Source organism: Rattus rattus, chromosome 12 (assembly GCF_011064425.1).
Source record: "Rattus rattus isolate New Zealand chromosome 12, Rrattus_CSIRO_v1, whole genome shotgun sequence".
In the NCBI taxonomy this organism is placed as follows: domain Eukaryota; kingdom Metazoa; phylum Chordata; class Mammalia; order Rodentia; family Muridae; genus Rattus; species Rattus rattus.
In genome coordinates this window covers 59,058,250-59,076,709 of record NC_046165.1, presented here as the reverse complement: position 1 = coordinate 59,076,709, position 18,460 = coordinate 59,058,250, and the positions used below count along the sequence as shown (strand labels likewise).

Sequence of the window (18,460 nt, the reverse complement as noted above, 5' to 3'; positions counted from 1 at the left end):
GGGTAGCAAGATACGCTATACGTAGTTCGGTTCCGGGCGGTGCTGAACGTTCGGATTTCGGGGTGGGGGCTGGGGAAGTGGGTCACAACTCGGTCAGGTTCAAGTGCGCATGTGTGAGAGGAGGCGCTCCAGCACTTATTGAGCGCCCACTGTGTACAGCCAAGCAGTGTTTGTGGAGCGAGCGCGCGCGTCCGGGGCTGGGGGCGCGCGAATCGTGCGCGCGCGTGGCCGGGGGTGTGTCCCCGCGTCTAGCTGGCTGGCTCGCGGGCGGACTGGCTGCGAGCGACTCCGCGCGCTCCCTTCCCGGGCGGGGGAATCCGGGCCGGGTTGTGGCCGCGGCCGCGTACGTGAGCGCAGTGTCCCGGAGAGGGAGGGCAGGCCGGCCAGGTGGGCGCGAAGGCGGCGCGGGAGGCGGCGCAGTGCAGGGGCCGCGCCGGTGGCGGGCAGGGCCGCGGCCGCTGCAGGGAGCCGAGCTGTCCGGGCCAGTGGCGGGCCGAGGTGAGCTGCGCGCGGGACCTCGCGGGGGTTGCAGCCCCGGATTGGGGCCGACAGCCGGGGGTGGGTGGGGGACCCAGGAGGCTCGCGCGGCTCGGGCAGGACTGGGGCTGCTGCGGCGCTGGCGGGGTGACTGGGTGGGGGTGGCCGCTCGCCCTCTCACGCGTCGCCTTGTTTATGTCGCGGGTCCTACGGCCGGATCTCCCTCCCAACTTTGAGCGGTGGCCGGGAGTGGCCTCGCGGGGCCACACTGACCTGTTAACCTGCTCCTTTTCCGGCTGGGCCGTCAGCCCTGCGCTCCGCGCGCCCCTGCCCTCTCCAGATCCAGAGAGCGCGGTGCTGCGGGACTGACCTCGCGACACACCCTCTCTCAACCCTCTTCTTGCGGCCCCCGTCGCAGCCCCCTTGGCTCTAAGCCTTCCGGGCTCACCCCCGGTCCCTCCCTGGCCGTGGCACTGTGGGCCTCTGGAGTGGCCGATGGGGGCCTGGAAAGGGAGTTTGTCATGGGCAAACAATTCCAAGGCTTCCTGCCTGGGAGTTAAGGCTCTGCGCCTTCACTTTAGGGCCCACTTGGAGATCTAAAGAGACCCACCTGCCAGCAATCCTGCGCAAGCCCTGTTTTCCATCCCTCCCTTTCCTGTGGTTCTGGAGGACTTCCACCAGGCATGGGTTCCCATGATGCCAGGCCATGGCACAGGGGCTATCTATAGTTCTTCACTGCTTTCTGCACTCTCCCTTAACAGAAAGGTGTAAAGTGGAGCGGTTTGTTTCAAAGTGAGCAATCAACAGGTATTGTAGCCTGGGGACATCCTCCTAAGGGGGTGTGTAAATAGAGGTGCTTGCTTCGGAAGGGTGAAACACAAGGAAATTGGTTAGCCCACAGGTACCTCTGAGAAGCCTCTCTCCACTCTCCCCACTGCCAAGCTTTCTGGATGATGTTTAGAGGCACGTGAAAGACTAGAGAGAAATGATTTGAGAGCTCACATTTAAATCAATGTGCTCCGGCTGCAAAGTTAATGCACGCATTGAGGCACAGGAGGCATGGTGGTTAAAGGTGGGGAAGGGAACGCAGCACTCAGTTTGAAATAGTTTCCACTTGTGGACAATTCCCTGGCAAGACTCAAAGTCAAGAAGGAAGAGTTCACAGGTGACAAGCTTGCAAAAGGATGTCCAGGGGCTTGCTTGTCTCAGTGAGAAAGACTACAGAAGACACATAGATAATTCCCCCCCCCCCCAAGGGCTTATAATCTCTCGGAGGACATAGAAAGACTTGAGCATGTGAAATAAGACTCCAGATGGGGCACAGTTAGTTGTTACAATGCCAGGTGCAGAACTGGATGCTGTTGGAGGTCACAGGGGGTGGGAGGGGGAGTTACGGACTGGGCTTACCAAACCTGTGCTGTGTCCTTGAAAGGGACACTTATGAAAATGGGATACAAAGTGGGGACGAATATGGGTTTCTCTAGAAACCAGGAGATGGCCTTGGCCCTTCTGGAATGTTTCTTGAACAGTGAGAGATAGAGGGTCAGTGTCTGAGATTGTGAAAGTCCTAGAAAGTCAGACTGAGGAATGAGACTTTTATCCAGGGTGTACTGGGGAGACATCGGGCTTGGGGGTGAGGTAACAAGGGCATTGGTAAAGAATTTTAAATCCGATGGTAGGAGACAGACCAGTAAGGAGCCCGTTGCACTTTTGGTGTGCCATGGGTTTGGACTTGGTTTGACTGGAAGACACTGCTGTTGAAATAATCTGTTGACAGGGGCAGGGTGAAAGGAAGAAGGGAATGAGAATTAATTCCTGGAGGAAGCTGATCACACACCAGGGCCTGGAGCTGCTGTAGTTGGTAATTGGAATGGGAAATGTGTGTTTTCATAGAGAAGATAATTGCCATTTGGGCTCTAGAGAAGTCTCTTGCGTTTGCCAGGTTACCGCGAGGCAGGTATGTAGGTGCTCGTAACTGTGGCTCTGAGAGGTGGCAGCCCTGGAGCCGAGTGTATGGAGACCAGTCAGGGAGCTCAGGGAGCAAGCTGGGGGTTGTCTTGGTCATAGGAGCTGCAGAGAATTCATGGAGGACTGAGGGTCTGACCTACGGGGCTTCTGTTTTGACCTCCTTTTACTGGACACTGTCTGGCTTTGAACCCTGGAGATGGAGGAGCAATACTGGGGTGGGGAGTGGGCTTCTAGGGAAATGAGGCCATTTATTATAACCAAGGGGGCGAGGGTGGAGGTCAGTGGAGTGGGCTTTGCTCGGCTGCTGCACGCTGAACTTTACTCTTTACAGAGATATTAAGGTAGGTCTCCTGCCCTGTTTGTGCAGGGGGAGGATTGAACTGCAAGACAACTTAAAGACAGAGGAATTTAGGACCTTTGGTAGGCCTGGCTTATCCAGTCCCATCCAGTTACCCCTTCCCAGGATTCTGGTGAGAAGAAGGCATGCAAGGGAGCCGGCACTCCTTTTACTTTTTTTTTTTTTTTGTCCCCTGCGCTCTGGATTCTGCTCTCTTTTTGCAAGAGTGACTTAGGGTGATTTGCTGAACCAATTCCCAAAGCCTCAGCTTGCAACATCTGAATTTGAAGGATGGTTGGTTGCAAAAGGTTGTGGAGTGAGCTGGGATCTCTCCTTTGAGCTGCTTATTTCTTTGAGATGCAGACTCAGTGAATGAGGGGAAGAGGGGCTTGAGGGATGGGGGCTGGAGGCCATAAGGACCGTATTCTTTCTTACCTTCTCCTTCTCTTCCCTTTCCTCTTCTTCCTTCCTTTCCCTTCCTCCTCCTCTGTAATCTTCCTTGCTCTTTAACCCAGGAACCTTGAATTCACAGCAATCCTCCTGCCTTGGCAGGCCTGAGCCATCGGCAGGCTTTTCCCTTATAGTGACAAATTGTGTAGAGCAGACCTCAGATGAATTCTTCGGCTCATCCTAGGGCAGTGTTTGTATGCAGTTGTGACTATGACCTAAGGTAAAAGAAAAGTTGAGGCATCTGACAAGATGGCTCAGTGGGCAGTGGGGCTTGCTGTTGAGCCTGATGACCTGACTTTGATCCCTAGAATTCACACACACACACTCTCTAATAATGAAAGGAAATTTATATGGTGAGTTTATATACCTAATTGTGTATATAAAAATCTATTTCAGTTTGTGAAGTCTTAACCTCTTCTCTTGGTGCAGACTTGGACTTTTTTATTGTCCATTCTGTTCCATTTCACCAAAAATTTCTATTGTTTCCCACCAAGTGGATCCAACTACTACTCTCTAGTGGATCGTAACCCACTCACGTTTGAAATGCACGGGGAAACTTTCCACATTCTTGAACTATTTATGAAGCTGTCTGTGAACAGAGCTACACCTCCCAGAGCTGAAGGTAGCTGAAAGCCCAACGAAGAGGTGGGAGTTTGTGGTCTAGTTGGAGAGATAAGATGTATCCTGGAGAAGGGGCAAGGCAGAGTGTTAAATGCCAAGGTGAGAAATTAGTATTTGAAAGGGCTGGAGAAGAGGAGGGCGGGGCGGCCCAGTGGTGTGTGCTGATGGGCTTGGGAATAACCAAGTCTGGGAGGAAGTTTGGGGCATCTCAGGGCTGTGTGGGAAAGACACATAGTGAGTGAGGGCCAGCTAGGGCTAGGGATGTATCCCGTGATTGTGTATAAGAGGGAGCAGAAATTTTTGTGAAGGAGGACAGGAAAGGTGGTTTAGAGGCTTGTGTAGTGTAGGGCTTGTGCACATGTCTGGTGATTTATAGGTTAGACAACACCAAAGTTCCAAAGGTTTTCTTTTTCTTTTTGTTTTGAGACAGAGTTTCACTATGTATCCCTGGCTAGCCTGTAGACCAGGGTGGTCTCCGACTCACAGAGATCTGCTTGCCTCTGCCTCCAGAGTGCTGGGATCAAAGGCTTGCATCACCAGACCTGAGCCCCACAGTTTTAAAAAAATTGGGAGCAGGCCAGAAAAAAACCTGGATTTAGGGCTTCCTCAAGTTGAGGGACGTGTGCCTGGTGAGTACAAAAGACAGGCGTTATAGTCCCCTGTTGCCGTGGTCTCAGTGTCTCTGGCTCTTTGAATCCGTCTTTGCATTCTTTGCATATATAGGCATTCGGCTTTGGGACCTCAGGTTTCAAGACCTTAAATGCCAAGGCAGGGAGCCTGGAATCTATGTCATGAACTCTGGCTGGCCACTGGAAGATTCTGTAAGGGCATGACATGGAGTCTGCTGGGATATTTGCGTGCAGTGAATTTGTGTTATGCGAGTCAGAGGCTCCTGAGGAGAATGGATCCTGGAAATACTTTATATGATCAGAATTCTATGTTTTTTAGGTTTATTTTTACATGTGAGTGTTTTGTCTGCATGCATGTGTGTATACCACATGTGTAGTGTGCATGACAGCCAGGAGAAGATGCTGGATCTCCTAGAATGGAGTTAGGACTGTGAGTCTCCATGTGGCTCCTGGGAGTATAACCTGGGTCCTCTGTAAGAGCAGAAAGTGCTCTTAACCACTGAGCCATCATTCCAGCCCCAGAATTCTTTTCTTTTCTTTTCTTTCTTCCTTGTTTTTTGTTTGTTTTTTTGTTTTTTTGAAACAGGGTTTCTTTCTCTGTGTAGCTCTGGCTGCCCTGGAACTTGATCTATAGAACACACACTGGCCTTGAATTCACTGAAATCTGCCCGTGTCTGCTGGGACCAAAGGTGTTCATCACTGCCACCTGACCAGAATGGTATTTTTTTTTTTTTTTTTTTTTTTTTTTGGTTCTTTTTTTTGGAGCTGGGGACGAACCCAGGGCCTTGCGCTTCTTAGGCAAGTGCTCTACCACTGAGCTAAATCCCCAACCCCCAGAATGGTATTTTTTAAAGCAAACTTTTGTTGGATAAATCAAGGTGACACTTGTTTCTAGGGATGCCAGCCTTACCAGCGTCTTCACTGTAGGTTTCTGGCTTGCAGGCTTAGGTGGCTCCCAGAGTGTCATTCAAGGGTGATGAAAACCTGGTGTGGTACTGAGTCAGGATTATCAGATGTCGTGAGGCAGTGTTTCCTCAGGACCTGGCGTGTCTGTGAGACAGTACCTGGGGGAGGAAGGGCCAGGCCATCTCTCTTTACCCCTGGGATGGCTCCAAGATTCAGGGAGGCTGGAAAACAGTTGGTTCAAGTCTAGGTAGTGATATGGAAATGACTCCAGAAAAACCAGTCTGATTTGGTGACCAGCTGAAGTGAGTACATTCAGGTTTTTGTAGTCTAGAATATTCTAGTGTACTCCGAAGAATCCGTAGTCACCTGTGATTCAGAGGCGTGCCCACATGAGCTACAGGTGAGAGGGCCTGGCGAATAGTCACCCGTTTTTGTTTTTGTATAGGTAGGATAAAATTCAATTATTTTAAAAAATACTGTTTTGATAGCATAAAAAAAAAAAAAAACAAAGAAGTTGGAAGCTAGGATTGGTGGCTCATAGTCCTAGCAGGATTGTTAAGTCTGAGGCCAGCCTGGGCTACCTAACTTTTGGGGGAAACTTTTTTCTTTGAAGTTTAACTATATTCTTGTTTTTTTGTTTTTTTTTTTTTAATATGTGTGTGTAGGATGCAGGAGTGGCCAGGAGTCAGCTGAGTCCTGTCAGACTGAATCCCTTTCCTGTTTTACGTGACCGAGGGCTAGCAGCTATTTTACATTTTGGCTTTAGTAAACTTTAAAAAAAAAAACAAAACTATTTTCATTTTTAAAATCAGCTTATAATGTGTTAGCCTTGTGCCTTTTTGAACGAGGGGTGGCTTGCTTGTGTTGTGGCTCCCCTTCCCTATCTCCTCACCCCTGCTTCACCCATCCTCCTTTTGTATCCTCTTGAGACCCGGAGGTTATTCTCCTCTTTCATGTCCCATGTGTCCTCTGCCTCTGCTTCTCCATCTTGCCTCATTCCCCAGCATTACCGTCCCTGGGCTCTTTTCTAGATGTTTAGACTCCGTTCCTAAAGTTTTTAACATTCCTCCCCCTCAGACAGAGTTTCTCTGTGTAGCCCTGGCTGTCCTGGAAGTCACTCTGTAGACCATGCTGGCCTTGAACTCACAGAGATTTGTCTGTTTATGCCTCCTGAGTGCTGGGACTAAAGGTGTGTTCACCACTCAGCTGTATTTCACATTGAAAAGAAAAGAAACGAAAAGAAAAAACCACACACACACACACACTTGTTCGTATTAAATCATAGGTGGTCAAGTGTGGCGGGCTGCTTGGCGTTATTAATTTGATTGGACAGTCACATGCAAGAACTTAATTATTGGCACCCAGTCAGCCTCGAGGGAGGTCTGGAAGCAAAAGCTCTGTGGCACTGCTGTTGGTTGGTTCAGCAGTTTCCCAGTGTTGGGGGCGTCCGTGTTTATCCAGTTTAGGAGTCACAGAAGTGGAAGGGTTTGTTTATTGTACAGAAAACCAAGGTTCAGTCATGGAGAATGAGGAGCATGAATTAGAAAGAAATTCAGTAATGAATGAATGTCTAGGGCGGCTTGAAACATTTCAGATGTGGAGGTAAAGACACTCGCTCCAGCGCCACAAGTGTGACCTCTGAACTCGCGAAGATGGAAGCCCTCTGACCTCCACACACATGCGTGACCCATCATTATGCACATATGGTGCGATACCACTTAGAAAATTAAAGCCAAATCGAGCTTTAACGTTTGGAGATGTTTATGCATTCCGATCAGAAGTTCCTCTTCTGAGACCATATCTAAAATGTAGATGATGTTTTACACAGAGATTACCCAGAAATCGGAGAATATATATTGAAAAACGATGTCATTATGTAGCCCAAGATGGCCTCGGGTTCACAGCAGCCCTCCTGCCTCCACCTCCTAAGTGGTGGGGTTGCAGGCAGTTCGAGTGGATGCATGTTTTATGATGGTGGAACACTACAAGATTATGAAAAGTAATATTTAGGAATTGTTTAAAAAATAACCGAGACGATGTTTCTGCCCAAGATGAACTCAAAGGTTTAGTAAGAAGCAGTGGTGGGGGTTGGAGGACATGACATGTGCTCCTGACACTAATACGACTCACACTGATGCTGCCTCTCAAGCTGACGGGCTTTCAGGCCTCTAACTGCAGACACTGAGTGAGCAGATCTCAGGTCAGCACGTAGACGGGTTTGTCCAGTTGGCAGGCTGTGCAGCAGTGGACATGACTGCCTGTGCAGTAGTGAGCCTCCCATTGTTGGGCGCATTCAAGTTGGATCTAAGCTATTGATCAGAGATGTTTAGAAAAGAAGGAAGGAAATCAGGTCTCTCTAGAGCCTGTTTTGAGTCTCAGTGACACCGTGACTTGTCACAGCCCAACGATGGCGTGGAATGGTGGCTGTACCTCTTGGAATCAATCTCACTACCTAAGTTTCTAAGAAAGTTTTTGCTCCGTTTTTTCAGTGCTGGGGATGGAACCCGGACCTCACACAAAGGCAAGAGCAGGGTTCGTATCCCAGCCTGGTTCTAGCCTTTTTGAGACGGTTGGGACTTGTTTTTGTGATTGTTATAATTGAATTCGGTCCTCAGGAAAGGTAAGGAAGAGGGGAGATGGCAGATCATAATGAACACTCTGCTCTGTTAACTTTTGAGTATGAGTGGGGTTTGTATATGTATGATTGCGTGTGTGGTGTGTGTGTGTGTCTGTGTGTGAGTGTGTGTGTGTGAGAGAGAGAGAGAGAGAGCATGGATGTGGAGGCCACGTGACCATCGGGTGTCTTCTCAGCTGTTCCTCACGTTAGCTAGTTATTGATACAGGGCCTCTTACAGGACCTAGAGCTCACTGACTCTGGCTAGTCTAGCTCGTGAGTTTGTAGTAGGGATCCTCTGTCTCTACCTCCTCAGTGCTAGAATTAAAAGTGCCAGCATGTTTGCTTAGATTTTAGTGGATCTGAACCCTTGTCCTCAAGTTCTTTACCCACTGGGCTGTCTTCTCAACCTTAGGTTTTTTTCTGAGACAAGGTCTCACTGTGTCGTCTTGGCTAGCATGGATTTTATATATAGACTAGGCTGGTCTTGAACTCATAGAGATTTACCGGTCTCTGCCTCTCAAGCGCTGGGATTAAAACCATGTGCTACCATACCCGGCCCCTCCTTTTCTTTTTTGAGACAATTTCTCACCTAACATGAACTGGATTTATACTCACAGCTGTGCTCTTGCCTCGGTCTTAAAAGTACAGGTCTGGGCCACACCACCAGCTCCGGGTGTTCACGGTGACTTTTGCTGTTGTTGGTACTGCTTGGATGGCCCTGCAGCGGGCAAATCTCAGCTCCTTAGAGACTATGTTGGTTGAGTTTATCTTCCAGGACTGCCACAAGCTGATTTCTGTCTCCATGCGGTTCATGCTTCTATTTTGGCATTCGAAGAACCATCATCTGACAAGAAGCGCTCTGTTCATATGGCGATGGTAATTTGGGAGCCCAGCAACTCAAGGGGCGTGAAAAGTGATGCTGAAGAATTTGGTTGTGTAGAACTGAAACAAGATATTTGCACACTTGTTTGTTTTTGACACAGGGTCTTAGTATGTGTGTTTGATGGTCTTGAACTTATGACCCTCCTGTGTCTGTCTTCTGAGTCCTAGGGTTACAGGCATAGCATGACCGCTGAGCCTGGCCGAGACTGTAGATATGGACGGCTAAGCCCAGCTCTTGCTTACGTGGGATGATGACCCAGCTCTCCTTTATTTCCATGTTGCTTGTGCTTTACATGGTGTCTGTACTTGTCTGGATGCTGGAAATTGCTTCTTTGGCCCACATGTGGGTTGATGGAGAAAAGTTAAGACTAATATATAATTCTTCATGTGCAGTGTTGAGGAGGGGACCTAAGGCCTTATACCTGCTAGATAAGGGCTGTATCAGTAAGCTACATTCCTAGTTCTAAGTGTGTGTGTGTGTGTGTGTGTATGTGAGCGAGAGCGAGAGCGAGAGCGCGAGCGCACGAGCGAGCAAGTGCGACCTCAGGTGTTGTCCAGTTTTTTGTTTTTGTTTTTTGTTTTTTTTTTGAAACAGGGTCTCCTGGCCTAGAACTTGCCAGAGATTTGCCTGTATACAAGTGCAGTATGCCTGGCATTCATTCCTTCATTCATTTAACATGGATTCTGGGGATCAAACTCAGATCCTGCCCTATATCCCCAGCCCCTTCAGTTCTTGCTTGTTGGAGATAAAGTATGTAGAAGTTCAAGTCAGCCTGAGATATCTCAGTTTGTATCCCAATTTGGCTTTGAACACTCCATCTTCCTGCTTCAGCTTCTCAAATGCTGGGATTACAAGTAGAGAGAGCCACATCCAGATACTTTTTCTCTCCTTTTTATTTTTTTTTAAATTAAAAAAGCAAACTGGTAAGAATCAGCAGTTCTCAGTTTTATTTTGTTCTCTGAGTACTGGGAAGTCATAAAACTTGGTTAAAAACAGCCAGCCAGTGGCTAAATGCAGGCAGTAATAAAACGTTTTCTCCTCCTTCTCTGTCTTTTCTGAGACAGGGTTTCTCTGTGTAGCCCTGGCTATCCAGGCTGGCCTTGAACTCTCACAAGAGAGAGTTCTGCCTCTCCCTCCCAAGAGCTTGGATTAAAGGCATTTGCCCTTACCACTGGGCTTTTTTTTTTTTTTTTTAAAGCTTTATTTATTTTAATGTGTAAGAGATTTGCCTGAATGTATGTCTGTGTACCATGTGTGTGCCTCATGCCTGAGGTAGCAGAAGAGAGTGTCAGACCCGTGGTACTAGAGTACTAGGATAGTTTTGAGCCACTGTGTGGGTGCTGGGAACTTGAGTCCTACAAGATCTGTAAGTGTTTGTAACCACTGAGCCATCTCTCTAGCCCCTTGTCATCTATTTTTATGTAGCTGTCACTGTGTTGTGCATGCTCCTTACATAGTATAGCAGAGGTCTCTGGTGTCCTATAAAGCAGTTCAGGGTCCCATGGCTTAGTTGTGTTTGAGATTTTATTTATTTATTTATTTATTTTTTAAAAAGACTGGGCCTCTCCACAAAGCTCTGGCTGCCCTGAAACGCACAATGTAGACCAGGCTGGCCTCAAACTCAGAGATCCATCCAACTCTGCCCCTTGAGTGGGGTTAAAGATGAGTACCACCACTCCTAGCTGGGTGTTTTTTTTTTTTAAGGTATAATTTACGTACAGGGAAATTTCAGATTTTTGTGTTTTAGTTTCGACAGAAACCATGTGTATGTGTAAATAACACTGTCTGGGGCTGAGGCTGTTATCACTGGGGTGTGATTTCCTAGCGTGCATAAGGCCCTGGGTTGGATCCCTCTGTACAATAGTCGGTCGGCTTCCTGCATAACTAGGTGACCCCGGTAATGCTGTAGTGTTTTTCTTACGAGTTGTTTAGGTTCTTCCTCTTTAGTAGCCCAAGGGATCTCGATCGGTTCCCATCTGGAAGAGTCAGAGGAAGCATGATGGGGCAGGAACTGTCTTACTGCTGTGTGCGTGCGTGCCGTGTGCATGCCTGTGTGCCTAGGGTGTGTTTTAGCTTGTTGATTTGGAGCCCTGCAGTATGGGTTAGAACTGGAACTGCTCCAAGGAGGTCCCTTTGGATTACCAAAGTCCCCATGACATACTCCCCACCCCCACCCCCAACTGACATAAAATTTAACCATCTGCAGAGTTTCACAGAGTTAACTTGAGTTGTGCTTGGGAGATTGAAATAAGATCTGTGTTGCAAAACGAGCTGCTGGCTTGAAGCACACACAGTCTGTGCACTGCTGAGCTTGCAGCCCTCTGGCAGGCAGGGGCCAGATTCCAGTGGAAATCACTCTTAACTAAACACATTATTAAAATGTATTGAGCAGGGCCTCAAACTCTTCTTTAAAAAAATTAAATGAGTGAGAGTTTTATTGCATAAATAATATACAGACACTCTACAGGGGAAGGAAAATGCAGACTTTAAGCAGGCAAAAAAAAAGGAAAAAAAAAAAAGGCTTTCTTGACAACCATTTTTAATCCTAGTCTCCTCCCCCCTGCCCCCAGAGGTTAACCACTGTCCTAGGGTTGTTGATATTCTTCGGGTGCTTTGTGTACTTACAGCTGGGCCTCTTGGACTTAGGAGTCAAAGATACTCTACTGCATGTGGGTATCTTAGCAGGGTATCTTGTCAGTGCGTGTGAAGTCACCTCAGTCTTATCTCCTCCTAAGATTTAGAAGGCTGAACAACTGTTTCATTCTTTCCTAACTGATGGACATAGGAGTTAACCTCTTTTTCTGTTCCGAAAGTCCTTAGAGAAAACATTGCTGCAATTTTTGCAGCTCTTGGGAGGTTTCTCTTGGGTGGGTACTGGAGAAGAGGAGTTCTTGGGTAGTAGGGTAAGGATCATACATCCTGGTGAAGACACAGATAGGGGTCACTTCTGAATTTTGTTACCATAGACAGCAGGATGCCTGCATTGTACTTTGAGAGCAGAACTTAGCAAGTGCTAGTCGTGTGTGTTCTCTGGATCTCACCCGCCATGCAGGCCAAGTACTGGTAGGTGAGAAAGGTTGGTGTCTAAGAAAGGCCCCTTTGGGCCGGGTAGCTGATATCTGGGCCCATGTCCAGAGGACTTCGGTACGTTGATAGTGTCTGTGTGAAGAAGAGTCACAGGGTGGATGAACAGTGCGGTGGACCCACAATGGGCGATTCTCAGCTCTTCACTCTCACTGGAGACTTGGCTTCTCCTTGAGCTCTTCGGAATACCAGGCATGGTTTCACGGCTCAATCTGGGGTGGAGCACTGGGAGGTGGTTTTAATTTTCTGTGAGAGTGCTTAGGCCCCAGCCACACAGGTCACTAATGGTTTATGTTGGAGAAAGAAGCTGTGTGTCTTTCTCCCATTCACACTTTCAGCCATGGATGCCTGCTTTTTGCAGAACTCCTAGATGGCACCAGCACTAATTAGGTTCCATTGATGGAGCCGAAGTAGTAAGGGAGGGTTATGGCCATGCTCCTGTTCCAAGGCTAGCCATGTGCTGATAAGACCAGTCACCCATACAAGAGGTAGCATCCTTTATGGTTTGCACGATTTCCTGGGTTTTGCCTTCAGATCCCTGTGCAGGTAGTGAAGGCTTGTGTTGTGACCCTAGGACACTTGGGTCATTTGTTCAAGCGGAGGAATGCATTCACATTTTTGCTTGGAGGGCTCAGGTGATTTTCCTCTGCTCTCCTACAGGTGTTTGCAGACTCTCCTTTTCTGTTCTTTCAGGATTTGATGTTCAGACTTGCATACCCCTACCTTCCTCCCACATGGCAGGTTTTCCCAGAGCCCCCTGGGCTCTGACCTTTTCAGCTTCTTCTGTCTACCACATAGCATAGAGCTCTGCAGGTTGTCTCTCTTTCAGGGGAGTGACCATTGTCACCAGGGTGGATAGTTTCCTAATTTTATGGGGGTCGCCTCCTTCTTTCCTTCCTTCCTGATTTTTTAAAGTTAGTTAACTTTTTTTTTTTTTTATTTGCAGTGTATTGGGCAGGATGACTGTCTTTATAAAAAAGATTTATTTGGGGGGCTGGAGAGATGGTTCAGCAGTTAAAAGCACTGACTGCTCTTCCAGAGGACCTGGGCTCAATTTCCAGCAACCACATGGCAGCTTAACACTGTCTATAACTCCTGTTCCAGGGGATCCTACACTCTCACACAGACACACATTCAGTCAAATCACCAATGTATATAACACAAAAATAAATATATTAAAAAGAGAAGATGCTCCAAGTGTAAGCATGCGTCCATGGAAGGCGGAGGGATTGGATCCTCTGAGGCTTAAAGCTGGCGTTCCAGGCAGTCGTGAGCTATGCCAAGTGGGTGCTGGGAACTGAACTTAGGCCCTCTGGAGGACCAGCAAGCACTGAGCTTGCTGAGCTGTCTTTCCAACCCCATACCCCCGAATGTCCTTTTGTTTTGTTTTGAGATGGGATCTCACTCTGTGAGCCAAAGGCATCTTTAAAAAGTCTTGGTCCTTCTGCTTGGCCTTCCCCATGCTGAGATTACAGGTGTGAGCCCTGCATAGGTGCCGTCTCGCTTCTGGCCTTTGCGCCTACCGTAGGAAGGCATCTGATCCATACGGATGTACGTCCTAGTCTGGGAGGGTTGCTGTATGTACTACACTGGTAAGATTCTGGGTTTTGGGGGGCGGAGGTGCCTTCCACCATCCTTATCAGGGGTACATTCTATTTTCTTCTTTTAAATTGTAGTGACTATTGTGTGTGTAGGAGGTGTGGGGGGGACATGTGTACCCCGGTACATTAAGTAGAGGTTGGTGGACCTATAGGAGTTGATTCTCTCCACCGTGTGAGTTCTTAGGTATCAAACTCCGATTGTCTGGCTCATGTGGCGAAGGCCTTCACCTGCTGAGCCACCTCACCAGCCAGCATTATAATCTAGTGTTTCCCCACGATCGTGCCGCCCTGTAGTCTGCCTGTAAATTTGACTGCACCGCTGCCTGCAGTTTAACGTCTATTATTTGCTCCCTGTACTTAGGGCTTTGTGTATGCTAGCTAAGTACTGTATCACAAACCTGATAACACCCTCACTCAACCCCATCTCTTTTGCTAGAAGTCTCTTTTGGGGAGATGTTACAAGCATGAAGGCCCAAGTTTGAATCTCCAGAACCTACATATAGCAGGTGCACACTTCGGTAATCCCAGGACCCACATACATTAGGTACAGTGCACACTCTGGTAATCCCAGGACCCACATACATTAGGTACAGTGCACACTCTGGTAATCCCTGGACACACATACATTAGGTACAGTGCACACTCTGGTAATCCCAGGACCCACATACATTAGGTACAGTGCACACTCTGGTAATCCCAGGACCCACATACATTAGGTACAGTGCACACTCTGGTAATCCCAGGACACACATACATTAGGTACAGTGCACACTCTGGTAATCCCAGGACCCACATACATTAGGTACAGTGCACACTTCGGTAGTCCCAGGACCCACATACATTAGGTACAGTACACACTCTGGTAATCCTAGTGCTTCTCTGGTGAACTGGCAGGGGTGGCAGGAGAATCCCTCAAGCGTGTGGGCCAGCTAACCTGGTGTTTGCAGGACACCAGCAAACAACAAAGTGGAAGGCAAAGACTAACGCTCCCACACTGTCCTCCACATGCGCCCTGTAGCATATGCGCACCTACTCAGTGCACAGATGCCCCCCCACCTCTTTTTGGACTCTTGCTACTGCCCAGCTCATTGCTCCGTCCGTATGATATATTAAATTTTTCTTTCTGTTAGAAAGATCTTTTTTCTTTATTTTTAATTGACCATCCAATTTATACCTATTTATAGGTGGTGGCGGTACATGTGTGTATCTAACATTTATTGCATAGCTGAGCTCTGTGTTTGGCATGCATTTCCTCATTACTTATTCCTGGGGAATCAGAATATTTAGGAAGAAGAGCTTTGAGACTGCAAAGAACCAAGGCACCCCCTCCGTGTGTGTCTATATGTGTGTGCACGTGTGTGTGTGTGCGTGTGCATGTGTGATGTATATGTGTACTTGTGTATATATGATTGTATCTGTCTTTGTGGGGACCAGGGTTGGGAGCCTTGAGTGCTCTCCACCATCTTCATCTAGGCAGTCTCACAACTGAACCTAGAGCTATCTGGCTGGTATGTCCAGTTAGCCAGTTTACTCTGTGGGATCCTCTGTCGCTGCTGGATTTAAACGTGGGCTGCCATGTCTGGCTGGCGTTCATGTGGGTTCTAGGGATCCAGATTTTGATCCTTACAGCTCTTTATTCAGTGACCCATTTCCCCAGGCCCCCAAAGCATTTTTTGAAAAGCAAACCAATAGCCAGGAAGCGGTGGAGCACGCCTTTGGTCCCAGCACTGGGAGGCAGGAGGGAGGCTCTCTGAGTTTGCGGCCAGCCTGATCTGCAGAGTGAGTGCCAGGATAGCCAGGGCTCTGTGTGTGTGTGTGTGTGTGTGTGTGTGTGTGTGTGTGTGTGTGTGTGTGTGTGTGTGTGTGTGTTTGTGTGTGTGTGTGTGTGTGTGTGTGTGTGTAAATGCATGTTTTACCATTTCATAGGTGTACTAATGGAGACATAACAAAGAAGCTTTATTTTTTTCCTGAAGGTCACATAGTTGGGCAGTCTGAGCTCTTTTGCTGCCTGGGCTGTGAGATTTTGCTTTCTCCTCTGGTGGCCCTGCTGTTGGGGGAGCCCCATCCTGGATCACTGCCCCAGGGCCCTTTTCCCCTTTCATGCCACAACCACCAGTACCACTTTGACCTCTCTGTGACTTAAGATCTTTAACAAGGAGCCTCAAGAGTCATCCTGCCTAGGCAGCCTCGCCTCTCCTCGCTCGTGCCTGACCATCCTGGTTGCACTGAGAGTTCACAGGACTTTTGGAATCAGATCATCTGAGCTCCCAGCTGAGACCTGTCATTTCTGTGTCTGTGGTTCTGGAAAACTGCTCAAAGTCCCTGGGGCTCAGTTTGCTTATCTGGAAAGTGGGGCGCTTGTGAATTATCTAGGAGGACTAAGTGAAGTAAAAGTTGCAAACTGCTCTGCAAGTTACCGGAGCTTGGGTAGTTGATCAGCAGAGCTATTGGGCTGGTCCTGAACACAGCCTCTGAAGGATTGTGGTTTGTGTGTCAAGTTTCCTATTCCGTGCTCGTCTGTTTATGTTGTAACCAACCGTTCTGATGAAGTAGACAGAGCAGCTGTACTCTGGGATCATAGATGTGTGCCTGTGCTCTGGGCGGCCACACACACTTTTGCAAGGCAAGGTTGGAGCCATCATTGTCGTCTTCCTCTACTTAGCGTTGTCTTCGGGAGCTAGGCCCTGACACAGCTATGTCAGCAGATGGCTAGGGGCTGGAGCTTTGCTCAGTGGTACGGAGGGCCCCAGGTTTCTGGTGAGTCAGTGCTCAAGTGTGTTTTAGCGCCAGTGTGGGCCGGATCTGCTCCACGAGGCTGGCCAGGCCACACCCCGGGGAAGTTTGGCAGTCAGCCTTGAACACCCTGGGCAGGGCCCCAAGACAGATGTAGGCACTGGGGAGTGAGCAGGGGAGCAGCCCCTGGCTGAAGAGAGGTGACAGGCGTCTGGTCATGTGGGAGCCAGGCAGGCCTTCACTCTGGACTCCCCAAATGTCTAGGCTTACATTGAGCACACTCTGAGGACTGAACCCAGGGGGTTTGTTGGCCAGGAGGCCTCTGACAGCAAGAGGTTGGATTTCTTCCCCCCTCATCTTGCTGAAGTCAGCCTGGTTGGGATTTCAGTTAATTAGCGGCTCACCCATGGTAGGCCTCTGGGTTCCCTTGAGAGTGAGTAGTTGTATTTCAGGTTCTGGTAGGGTACCCTGGTAAAGCTCCAGTTCCTAGATGGCTGCTGGTGGACAGTGGCTGTGCAGAGCTCATAGTCATTTGCTACGTTATCTAGCAGGGCCCTCATGGCAGTGAGCGGAACACGGACCCTCCGGATTTGGTGCAGTGTGCAGGCATTGGCTCAGCCAGGCGGATGCAGTCTCACCTTCACAGGTGAGGTGTGGAGCTGCGGACTTAAGGGTGGCAGTTGTTGGTGGCTTCTGGAGTGGACCCTGATTCCTGAGGGGTACTTAGGTGGTGCCTTGATCTCCACCCTCGCTGTTGAGTGTCTTTGCAGGCACGGCGTCCCTTGTGTGCGTTTACACCGTGTGCCATCGTTAGCTGTAAATCTCATACTCTAGCCTGGTGCCTGAGTTGGTGGCACACTGGCTGGCACCTGAAGCCTGGTTCTCCGCCACAGGGAAGGTGCAGGGTTGCCGGATGACCTATTGATTCAGCCAGGACATCGGCAGGAACTTTGGCTCTTCCTCCAAGCCCGCTGCTTGTTTATTTGGCCTTGTCAGGGAATGTGGTAATTGACTGGAACGCGGCGTCTGAACCCTGCAGCCTCCTTGTCTAAAGGGTTCACCGACAGCAGCCATTCTGTTCGTTTGGTGTCACCAGGGTCTGAGGTTAATCCGTTCAAATGGTGGTCAAATTCTAAGGGGTGTTTGCTCTAACCACTTCTTTGGGGGGAGAAAAGAAAGAATTACATCCTATGCCCTGCTTCCTTCTCCAAGGGGAAAGCATCACCTGTGAGTGTCGGGAGGGAAGGAGCCCGGGTGCTGCTAACACCAGCTTCCCTTTCTAGTTAAACTCCTGTCTCTGCTTTATGTTTTGGGGTGTGGCTCTTGCTAGCCTGGCTTGTCACTCCTTCAGGTGCTTCCCATAGACCTTTCTAGGTGAAATTTGCTCTTTTCTTCAGAGGCCCCTTTTTTTCCTGGGCCACCCTCCGTACTCCCCAGTTCCTGGAGAAGGGAGAACCAGACCTCGGAGGAACCAGCAAAGCTGAAATTGAGCCCCAACCCCGTTCCAAGGGTGGTCTTCGGCAAATGAGTGACTTTCTTAAGGCACCTTGCTTTCTCAACTACAAAACAGGGGCACTATTGTCCCTCCCAATTAAAAATGATCTTACGTTCACTTACTGTGTCCCTATGTGCATCCGTGTGGAGGTCGGTCAGAAGACAGCCTAGCCTGAAGGAATTGGTTCTAGTCTTTTACTATGTGAGTCCCAGGGATCGAGTTCAGGACCTGAGGCTTGGCGATAGGCACCTTTGCCCCTGAGCCTTCCTTGTTGCTTTATTAGGTTACTGGGGTAGGGTAAGGGGTCAGGAAAGCACGGTAGCCCCCAGATCATCTGTTAAGTTGAGAGTAGACAAGGAACCACCTGAGTGTTCCTCCTTCGCTCCTTGAGCTCCAGCACCAGCCTCCCAAACTCGCTGTGAGAAGCCACAGAACTGCCAGCTGTCTGGGGCCTGTCTCCCTGGGGATACTCTGCTCCTAGCTCCCTCCCCTGAGACCTGGCTCTGGGGAGAATGCCAAGTCAGCACTCCTTTATCTCCCTGTCTCCTTCGGGGAGGAGTTTAGCCCGGTTTCAGTCAGGTTCAACCACAGCATTCCCTCTCTGTTATGTATTTATTTATTCTCTGCTGCTTGAATAGGGTCTCATTATGTTGCCTAGG

General features: G+C 49.0%; 1 protein-coding gene across 1 annotated transcript in view; it reads left to right on the top strand.

The window, feature by feature from the left end:
* The first annotated feature begins 374 nt into the window (after window positions 1-374).
* Znf395 (zinc finger protein 395) overlaps window positions 375-18,460 on the top strand; it is a 38,671-nt gene continuing 20,585 nt past the window's right edge. The window contains exon 1 of the mRNA XM_032917840.1: window positions 375-498. The gene's annotated coding sequence lies outside the window, so the exon portion shown is untranslated. The remainder of the gene's footprint in view (window positions 499-18,460) is intronic.